This window comes from Bidens hawaiensis, unplaced genomic scaffold (genome assembly GCF_021521415.1).
Source record: "Bidens hawaiensis isolate Kalapana, Puna unplaced genomic scaffold, B.hawaiensis_p1.1 tig00026226_1, whole genome shotgun sequence".
In the NCBI taxonomy this organism is placed as follows: domain Eukaryota; kingdom Viridiplantae; phylum Streptophyta; class Magnoliopsida; order Asterales; family Asteraceae; genus Bidens; species Bidens hawaiensis.
In genome coordinates this window covers 1-10,896 of record NW_027494226.1, presented here as the reverse complement: position 1 = coordinate 10,896, position 10,896 = coordinate 1, and positions in this window count along the sequence as shown.

Below are 10,896 nucleotides of genomic sequence, written 5' to 3'. Positions count from 1 at the left end.
TTGCGTAGAGACAACAAAGGAATAACTCCTACTGTAGAGGTATCACACAGGGAGATGTGAGGATAGCACTGAGGAAGATGGGAAGGGCTAAGGCGGTTGGTCTAGACAACATACCGATTGAGGCTTGGAAGTGTTTAGGGGATGAAGGAGTTCAATGGCTCACTACTCTATTCAACCTTATTTTCAAGAATGGAAAAATGCCAGACTAGTAGAGAAGTAGTATAGTAATGCCCCTATACAAGAATAAGGGAGACGCACAGTGTTGTGGAAATTATAGAGGAATTAAGTTGTTAGGTCATACTATGAAATTATAGGAGAGAGTAATTGAGACACGAATTAGGAGAGAAACCCAGGTTTTGGTTAACCAATTTGGTTTCATGCCAGGACGGTCAACCACGGAAGCGATACACATACTGAGAAGATTAATAGAGAAGTATAGGGAGAAAAAGAGGGACCTACATATGGTATTCATCGACCTTGAAAAAACATATGACAGTGTGCCACGTAGACTAATTTGGGATAATTTAGAAGGTAGAGGGGTACCTGGAAAGTATATAGACTTAATTAAAGATATGTATGACAAGACTAAAGCTAGTGTTTGTGCGCCGGTAGGATATACTATTTTTTTCCAGGTGGAGATGGGACTCCACCAAGGATCGGCGTTAAGCCCGTTTCTTTTCACGGTAGTCATGGATGAGTTGTCCAAGTCGATTCAGCAGCCTGTCCCATGGTGCATGCTCTTTGCATATGATATTGTGTTAGTGGCTGAGACTAAACAAAGCTTGAACGAAAGGCTAGAGGAGTGGCGTGTGTGTTCTCGAGTCACATTTAACGAGGGGAGGGGAAGGAAAGGGGAGGAAAATGTATAAACGTCATGTTCCCAAGATTTTTTAAGGAGAGAATGGGAGGGGAGGGGAGGGAAAAGAGTAGAAAATTGGAATGTATATATGTCTTCCCAATATGGAGAGATTATGAGAGAAAAGATCTTGGTATAATTTTATCAACTTTTAATTTCCTAAATTAAACTCATATCAATCTTTATTATAAAACATCCATCACGTTCTCCATATCCCAAACTGCAGTTTTTTGGCGCCACTGCAATTCTTTTTTGGCGCAATTGGACCTCTCAACCTCTCATCATCCTGGAATCATCTCATCTTGAATCAGGTTAGCTTGTTTCCTATCAATTATTCAATAGTTTGTCCTAGTTAAACACATCTTAGGGCCCCAGTTTTTGTCTGAGGTATATCGACAGCCTCATGCCATCACAATTTAGGGCCTCAATTTTCATATTTGGCTTGTATGAATATTTTGGAGATTTTATATGAACAAAGTCGCTAAAAATGTTGATAATTATGTTACTGTCATAGTTAAAATATTAATTGTTATGAGAGTTATTCCAATTGTTTAAAGGAATCACATTGTATTTTCTCATATCATGTTAAAACTATCAAGCTGATTGATATCTTTGACAGTTCAAACATAAATACTATTCGATTAAAACAAAGAACCTAAACTATATTAAAGAAAATAAAAATAAGCAAATATGTATAATGAAAATAGTTGTATTATGAATTTGTAGAGTGTTAGCTTTTTGTTTGCTATTCATAGAAATCTAGCAAGTTAATTATTTTTAGTTTATTACTTTAAAATAGTTAAACAGCCTCCCTAATACCAATTAAATATTCATAGATTTTTTGTTTTCTTAAGTGAAGTTTGGCAATTTGCTATGGATGATCAAATACTTCGTGATCAAATACTCTGTATAATTCATGTTGTACGAGCTAGACAATTGCAAGCAGTTGGCTTAATTTGCCTATTGCTAGCTTTCATTACACGAAATAGATTGTCTACCAGAAAGCATGCTAATATACCTTCTAGAGATGTAATTTTACAACAATGATATGTACGAGAAGAGATGCTATATGACCTTTTAAACAACGGTAAATGCCGTGAACTCATTCGTATGAATGAGAGGGCTTATATGAAATTGTGCAATATCTTAAAGCATGATGGTGGGCTTCAACCTACTCAACGAATGTCCGTTGAAGAGCAAGTTCCAAGATTTTTGCATATTGTAGGTAATGACATGAGAAATAGGTTAGCCTCTTGGATATACCGTCGTTCTAGATCAACAACCAGTCGGTGCTTCTATAGAGTTCTACGAGCAATTATATCGTTGGAAAGTCAATATATTCAACAGCCTAAAGGTGATATTGTCCCGAAAGAAATTCAAGAGAAAACGAGATTTTATCCTTTTTTCAAGAATTGCATAGGGGAAATTGACGGAACACATGTTCGTGTCAAAGTGCCAAACAAAGACGCCTCCATATATCGTGGTCGTAAAGGATACCCGAAAATAAATGTATTGGCAGCTTGTACATTTGACTTGAAGTTTACCTATATTTTAACTGGTTGGGAGGGGACTGCATCAGACTCGAGAATTAAAAAGAATGCACTTAGTAGAGATGATAAACTAATAATTCCTATAGGTAATTTCTCAAAACCAAGTTAGTCAATTGTTATACTACTCTAGGGTAATACTAATCACAATTTAATTATAGGTAAATATTGCTTAGTAGATGCGGGTTTTGTAGGTTCCTGGAACGGATCGTACACGGGATGTTCTCTAACAACGCAGGTGCGGAATCCCTGCGTAGGTAGGTTACGAGTGTAGATATAGAATAACACAAGCAATGAATCAAACACGTAATATTATTAACCAAACACGTGACTCGTAGTCACTATTACAGACACTGGAACTAGCAAACACGTCTGCTTAAACTCGAACACTTGACTGAAACCCTAAACTGCTTAACCTTCTCACGTTTCGGCTGAAACAGTGAATATATACACGACAACTTCGCCACAGGCGAAGTTGTCTGTAACTTCGCATATTCAACAAGTTCGCCTGAGCGAACTTGTTGACAACTTCGCTTGTTCAACAAGTTCGCCTGAGCAAACTTGTTGACAACTTTGCTAGTTACACAATCTAAAACATAATCAAATACACAATTACAATACAGACTCGATTACAATTACAAGACTATGAACTACTGACAAACATGTACCAACAGACTCCCCCTTGGCAGTAGCTTCATATCTTGATTCTTCAAAACTCGAGTCTTGTAATCTGCATCTCTAAGCGTGCGCCCCTTCTTTCACACATACTGACACTACACTTTGATATCTCCTAGCTTGATCCTTCCAAGCAGGAATGTAGAAGATCTTCTTGTTGTTGAGTACTTCCAGATCAGCTTGCGACAGGTTAACAAGATGCATCGGGTCGTAAACCCGAAGCAGTTCTTGTTCATCCTCGTCCTCCATTACTGCCTCTGCAGTCTCACAGTCCACAAACCACCATTTCAAATCTTTCAGCACATCTCGAGGCATAGCTTTCATGGGTACCTCCTTGATACATCGGACTGGTTTGTACTTCATCACCATCCACGGTTTACCATCTGCTCTCATACCTCTCTCTGTATCCTTCACTAATTTTCCCTTTTGTGGCTTTAGCAACTCAAACTTCTTTTCTTTTATTCCTTCTTTCCACATTATCTTCTCAATCATTCTAGCCATATTGTCGTTGTTTCGGTTTATCAGGCCCAACCTGGCCAAATCTTTTACTTCGCATTCAGGCAATGTGTTGAACGATCTCAATATTCTCTTGAAATACTGAACGCCATCATAACGCTTCACCACAAACAACTTGAGCTGTTCATCATAGATCCAACAAATAATCCCTTTTTCGCCTCTGCATACCCTTTAATGTTGTAGCTCTTTCTGAACATGGTTGGAACAGCAGGCTTCTTGGTCTTGACAAACCAATGAGCATATTCTTCCTTCCATCTAGGCTGCTCTTCCCACATCGTCTCATCCAACACCGTTTCATCACCAACACCCGACTTTTCCACTTCGGGAATGTCATGCTCAACATCATCATCCATTATCTCACCTTCTTCTAACACATTTTCCACATTAATCTTTTCCCCAATCCTCTCAATCTCATCCACGGGCAACACGTCGTCATCATCCATAAACTCATCGTCTTCCTCATCATCCAACTCCTTTAAAGCATCGATAACGTCCTCAACATCAGCATCATCACCCATACCAACAACAACATCACCAGCTACATCTGTAGACTCCCCCTCAGTTGTGGAAGCCCCAAGAGCCTGAGAGGTTCTTGGCAGCTCACCACCTGCACCCGAAGGTGCATTGGGATCATCGTCATGATCTTCTCGTCTTTTCGTTCTCAACTCATCGCCCCTACACGTCTTCTCCCCCTGAGATGCCAAGTATTCCTTGAAGGCATCAATTATTCTTCCGTGTTCAACCAGGAGGGCAGCTTGTAGTTGATTGGATTCCACTAGGCGTTCAATAGTCTTAGACTGTTCGGCAACAATACGCTCTAGTGATGTAATCCGTTCAGCATCTGAAGTAGGCAGTGGAGTTGGCGGAACATCAGTAGCAGAAGTGACCGCAGGTGGTACACTTGGTAACCCTGCAGTTGTTGTGATAGTCGAATCAACGAAGCGTGCGACTACCACCGGTGGATCAAACGGTTGTGGTGGTAGAGACACCACTGCTGGAGCTGACGCTTCGACAGTCGTAACCTGTGCAGTAGTAGGAAGAAGTGACATACCTGACAAGACAGGCGGAGCAAAACGTACATGCCTTGAAGTCTCCCCCGCTCCAGTAGCCATACCCAGTCGTTCTCGTTGCGAACGTCTCATCACAAGTTGTACCGCTTCTTCCTCATCTCCCTCCTCGTCCTCAACTCTCGGCCTCTTACCCGAAATCCTTTCACGAGTCACCATTAGCCGTCTGGCCTCAGCAAACGTTTCATCTAACTCGGATTCAGCTACCGAAGTAGCTGCTGTAGAAGCATCCATAACTTGAGGACCCGAGATATCCATATCAAACAAACCGTGTCCACTGAAAGCAGCATCCAGATCAACGTTTTCAGCCGTGGACATAGTCTGTGCAATAGTAGCTGGCACAGCAGCAGAAGATACAACAGGCGCAGCTGATACAGCATGAGGTGCTGCCGCCTGATGTGGTTGCGGATCCCTGAACTCGTCCCCTCCTGCAGGAACATACTCCGGGTTGATGAGATACCCGAAAAGTGGAGTATGTCTTGGACGGCGTTCAGGGTTGCTACGAGTGCTCGACGTCCTACATTGAGCAAAAATACGCTTTGTTACACACTCAACATATCGAATAGGGCGCCGTTGCGGTAGAGACGGAGCGACATGATTAATAATCATTTGAAGAAATCGCGGATACATGATAAATCGTTCTCGCGCCGTCGCCCGTCTCTGACGATCAATCTCATAGAAAATCATCTGACAAAAAGAGTAACGACGATTGTAAGTCAGGGCCGTCATGGCAGATTGCATCGTCGCACCCATCCCGTCTGTTCCTGCTTTCCTGCCGGACATGCACACAATTAACACGTGCATCAGAAAACGCCATTGGTCCAGCAGAAAGCCTTTCCTCCTCTGCGAGTCCCCCAGCGGACCCGAATAACCCATTCTCAAGTATGCTCCGTCACGGAAAGGAGCTACGAACTCCGTTGGGTCGTCTCGTGTCTCATTGCCGAACTGCAGAGCCAACCGAATGTCTTCCGAAGAAAACTGTATGTTTTGACCATTGACGGTTGCTCGCATCACTGGAGGCTCAGGTCTGCAATCATAATACACCGTCTGCCAGAAGTCTTGAATGTTGGGCAGAGATATGGGTAGTGTATTAGTGATCGCGTGAAAAACTCGTGATCGTTGGAGAAATGTGATAATCTCCCTATAGTCTTCAACGCCTCGTGCGTCTGGATCCAAAGTAATGTATTGGTTATGAGCTGGAAAGAATTGTCGTTGCTCATCACCATCATCACCACCAGTTCCTCCAACTGCAGCCATATCTGCACAAAACAAATCAAGTTAGAGACGTTTTACGTAACTCACAAGTTCGCAGTGTAGCAAGTGCGAAGTTGTGATGTAAGATACACAGGCGAAATTAAAGTTGAGGCGAAGTTGGGGACAACTTCGCATCATCAGTAAATTCGTCTAAAAAACAGTTAAAAGAAATGGATATAGGCGAAGATAAGGATAACTTCGCCACGGCGAAGTTACAGTTAAGTTCGCCAGGGCGAAGTTGATGATAACTTCGCCACGGCGAAGTTGTGGTTAACTTCGCCCAGGCGAAGTTGTGGATAACTTCGCCCTAGGCGAACTTAAGCGTCTGGCGAAGTTGAGATTAACTTCGCCAAAACCATAACTTCGCCTGAAACAGAATCGGCGACTGTTCGGATTCAGAGGTCGAAATCCGATGTTTTCGGACCGATTTGACGATATAAACATGAAGAACAACATATCTCAATGGTGTATGGACGAAAAGGTCGTCCATGAACACGTAACGTGAGGTCGAAAACCTTGGTTTCGTGGGTTCTTCGAGTGTTCGACGACCCGAGGTCTCGAACCGGTTAAAATTATAACGAGAATGAAAGGATGAAATCGACAACACATACCACTCAGTATAGTAGAAACAAGGAACAAAAGATCGAAATCGAAAGTGTATATAAGAAAGGTTAACCAGAATTATGGTTAAGTTCGCCGGAAAAAGTTAATAATAAAAAAATTTTACTGTTGAAAACCCCTTTTATAGGGCTGAGTTGGTTCAGGCGAAGTTATTCTTAACTTCGCCTAAGCGAAGTTAAGTACAACTTCGCCGATTCAACAACTTCGCCCGTTATTTACAAAAACAGCCCTTTCAGTTTGAAAAATCTTGAATATATCCTTATAAGTTACCAAAAAGAGTTAAACAAAAATGATCAAGACCCAGTAACCAACAATAAAAATATAACTACAAAAACAGAAAATACTTATAAAATTTTAACGAAATAAGGGATCAAATTTCAGTCTAGACAGGGACCACTACGTTTTAGAAGAGATCCGAATAGGAATCATACTAACTATGTGACTGTCACTTGGATCCGTGTTTGGCTGTATTGTGACATAGAGAAACAGGTTGTAAGCATGTAATAACTTAAATGGTTTTCATTGTTTCTGTGATACGGATTAAGGTTCAGTTAAGCTCAAAAATTTAAGTTGGCAACAACTCAGAGGTAATGATGCCTTCTATCTATTCTCAAAGCGTATTTGGCTGTACCCAAGTCACCCCGAATTGACTTCGACCCATAGTGTCTGATTAACTTGTAGATACTCGTTGTCTGCTTCCCGTTTTCTTCTTACTCCAAACTTGAGAAATCTTGAGACGTTTCGGTTCTCGTGTTTATTGTCACTATTTCTCATAAGTACAAAAATTATACATGAATTTTTTTTTTTTTTTTTTTTTTTTTTTTTTTTTTTTTTTTTTTTTTAATCAAACATAAGAATTTTCATCGGAGTACTAAATCACTGCAAGTCCCGAATCTGGATCACTGCAGTATCTTGAAATGCTTTCTTCACGGGAATCAGAACACTCACGGGCTCGTGTATGACTGGGTAGTCGCTTTTCTGCCTATCCTTCGAAAAGATATGTATGAAGACATACAAAACTCTTAAGGAGTTTCCACGTAAATTCGAGTAAATTTAAGTTAGTATCACATCTACTTTTACGCACCATTAAAATTACCATGACATACAATGACTGTTCTAAAGCCTTTTAAGCTTAATAACTTCACTAGTTAGGCACACATAGTCAGTATATATATCATTTTCCAAGGTTGGATCAATTTTCTTTTAAACACAGCAAAGAACTTCTTACGAAGTAATAGACTTGAAAAGTAATTTCATTTCCCTAAAAAAAAATTTTGAATTCAATCACCCCAATCATGTCAAAGTCATCAGGTAAACGGCTATCCTGAAGATCCATTGGATCAGCTGGACCGACCACATACAAGTATGTGTCCTTGTTACTAAGAATGACCGACTAATTTTCAGCAACTGAAAGAAAAACATGTCAACACTGCCCCAGTTACTTTCAGTCTTCCGGTTAATGGCTATCCTCATTTCCTAAGTCGAAAACAAGGACCAAAACATATCCGAGGAGATGTCCATCAAACTGAGGTAACCGACTAATTTTAAGCAATAAAGACACTTTTTTTTTTTTTTTTTTTTTTTTTTTTTTTTTTTTTTTTTTTTTTTTGAATCAAAAACAAAGACATGGTTACTCGGGATTGATCATCCCATTTAGCTCAATTAGGTTTTGAAATCTGGATTTATCAAACGCTTTTGTAAACAAGTCAGCAAAATTTTCAAGTGTATCAACTTTTTCGATCTTGATCAGTTTCTTCTCAGCACAATCCCGTATGAAGTGATGACGAATGTCAATATGCTTAGTTTTACTGTGCTTCACGGGATTGTTAATTACTGAGATGGCGGCAGTGTTATCAATTAAAATAGGAGTGAGTAAGAAATTCAGACCATAGTCGCGCAATTGTTGCTGAATCCATAAAACCTGAGAGCAGCAGTTGGATGCTGCCATGTATTCAGCTTCGCAAGTTGAAATTGCAACTGATGTCTGTTTCTTGCACTGCCAGGAAACTAATCTTCCTCCAAGAAACTGACAGCCTCCTGTTGTTGACTTCCGACTCTGATTACAACCTCCATAATCAGAATCAGTATATGCCACCAGTTCAACGTCTCCTCCCTTTGGGTACCACAATCCTAGTTTCGGCTTGCCCTTGAGATACCGCAAAATCCTCTTCACACCTTTCATGTGAGATTCCTTTGGGTTTGCCTGAAAGCGAGCACAAAGACAAACAGAAAACATTATATCAGGCCTAGAAGCAGTTAAATACATTAAAGAACCTATTATCGCCCGATACAGAGTAGGGTCCACATCTGCGTCACCATCTGATTCAGCTCCCAATTTGTGATTGACGCAGATTGGAGTGTCATATGGAGAACTGTCCTCCATCTTGAATCTTTTCAGCACATCATGAACATACTTTGTTTGATGAATGAACATCCCATCTTTCTTCTGATCAACCTGCAATCCTAGAAAGAAAGTTAGTTCACCCATAGCACTCATCTCGAATCGTTTCTTCATGACAGCCTCAAAATCTTGACACATGGATACTCTTGATGCAGCAAAAATGATGTCATCCACGTAGACTTGAACCAGTAAGAAGTCACATCCTTCTCTCTTCACAAACAGCGTACTGTCGATCAAACCCCTTTCAAAACCATTTTCCAGCAAGTAGTCCGATAACGTTGAATACCAGGCACGAGGTGCCTGATGTAAACCATATAACGCCTTGCTCAACCTGTATACATGATCAGGAAAGTCTGGGTCAGGAAAACCCGGTGGTTGCTCAACATACACAACCTCGTCAACTTTCCCGTTAAGAAACGCACTCTTTACATCCAACTGAAACACCTTCATCTTTTTGAAAGCAGCAAACGCCAAAAACAATCGAATCGCTTCTAACCGGGCAACAGGAGCGAAAACCTCATTGTAGTCAATACCCTCTTGCTGATTAAAACCTTTAACAACCAGCCTCGCCTTATTTCTCACAATAATTCCCTTATCATCTCTCTTGCACTTGAACACCCATTTCGTGCCTATAGCATGCACATTCTTTGGTTTTTCAACCAAAGACCAAACTTCCATTTTCTCGAACTGAGCCAACTCTTCTTGCATAGCTTCGACCCACGAGCTGTCCTTCAAAGCCATTTGATAATTCTTCGGTTCAATTTGGCTTATGAAGCAAGAGTACAAACATTCATTCATAATACCTGTATCTTTAATGCTTGAATAAACACAGGTGTGCTCATTCAGGCTACTTCTGGTTTGTACACCCGAGGACACGTCACCTATAACATTCTCCAAAGGGTGATCTTTGTGAATTCTCGTGGTCGGAACAGCACCGACATGTAAATTTTCTTCCAAGTTTGAAGAGATCTCATCTATGGTAGTTTCAGGCTGAGAGTGAAAAGGATTAATAAACTCATCTTCAGTTGAGGCCGCAGGGGTATCAATAGAGTTTGATGTGGAAGGCTGAGATTTTTCTGTCATCTGATGTTGCACTAGCTCCTCTTCCTCATCAAATATCATCTTCGTCACAACTCTTTCGTCTTCTTCAGCAATTTCCAATTAGGTACGTTAAACGACTTAAACAGTTTAACATAGTCAAAAAGCTCAGCAGGTCCATTGCTTGGTTTTGGCGGTTGATAACTAGTAATGTCGGTGTTACAAACCACCTCCACCTTGCAAGTTGTCGTATTGAAGACCCGTCTGTTGGGAGTCCCAACAACATAACCGACTAGGATTCCCTCATCGGCTACTTCACCAAATTTCGAGTTAGTCTTCAAAATCGAACAAGGAGAACCAAATGGTTCAAGACCGCACAAGTTGGGCTTCCTACCGTGCATAAGCTCGTAACAAGTTTTTCCAAGTCTCTTAACTGTTAACACCCGATTCAGAACATAGCAGGCTGTAGCCACTGCTTCAGCCCAGAACATCACAGGAAGCTTTGAGTCTGCCAGCATAGTTCTGGCTCCTTCAATCAACGTTCGGTTCTTCCTTTCAGCTACTCCGTTCTGTTGTGGCGTATACGGAGCGCTGTATTGATGCTCAATACCCTTCTGTAGACAAAAGATTTCCATCTCAAAGTTCTTGAACTCTGTCCCATTGTCGCTTCTGATGAATTTAACTGATTTACTCATGACATTCTCGACTTTTGTAATGAGATTCTTTACCATCTGAGTCGTCTCGTCTTTCGTTTTCAGAAAATATACCCACGAGTATCGCGAGTAATCATCAGTTATCACCAAGCAGTAAGAAGTACCCGCCTAGACTTTGTACATTCACCGGACCGAAGAGATCCATATGAAGTAGTTCTAGAGTACCAGCAATTGAGTTGATCGTCTTGGTGAGATGGCTTTTCTTGTG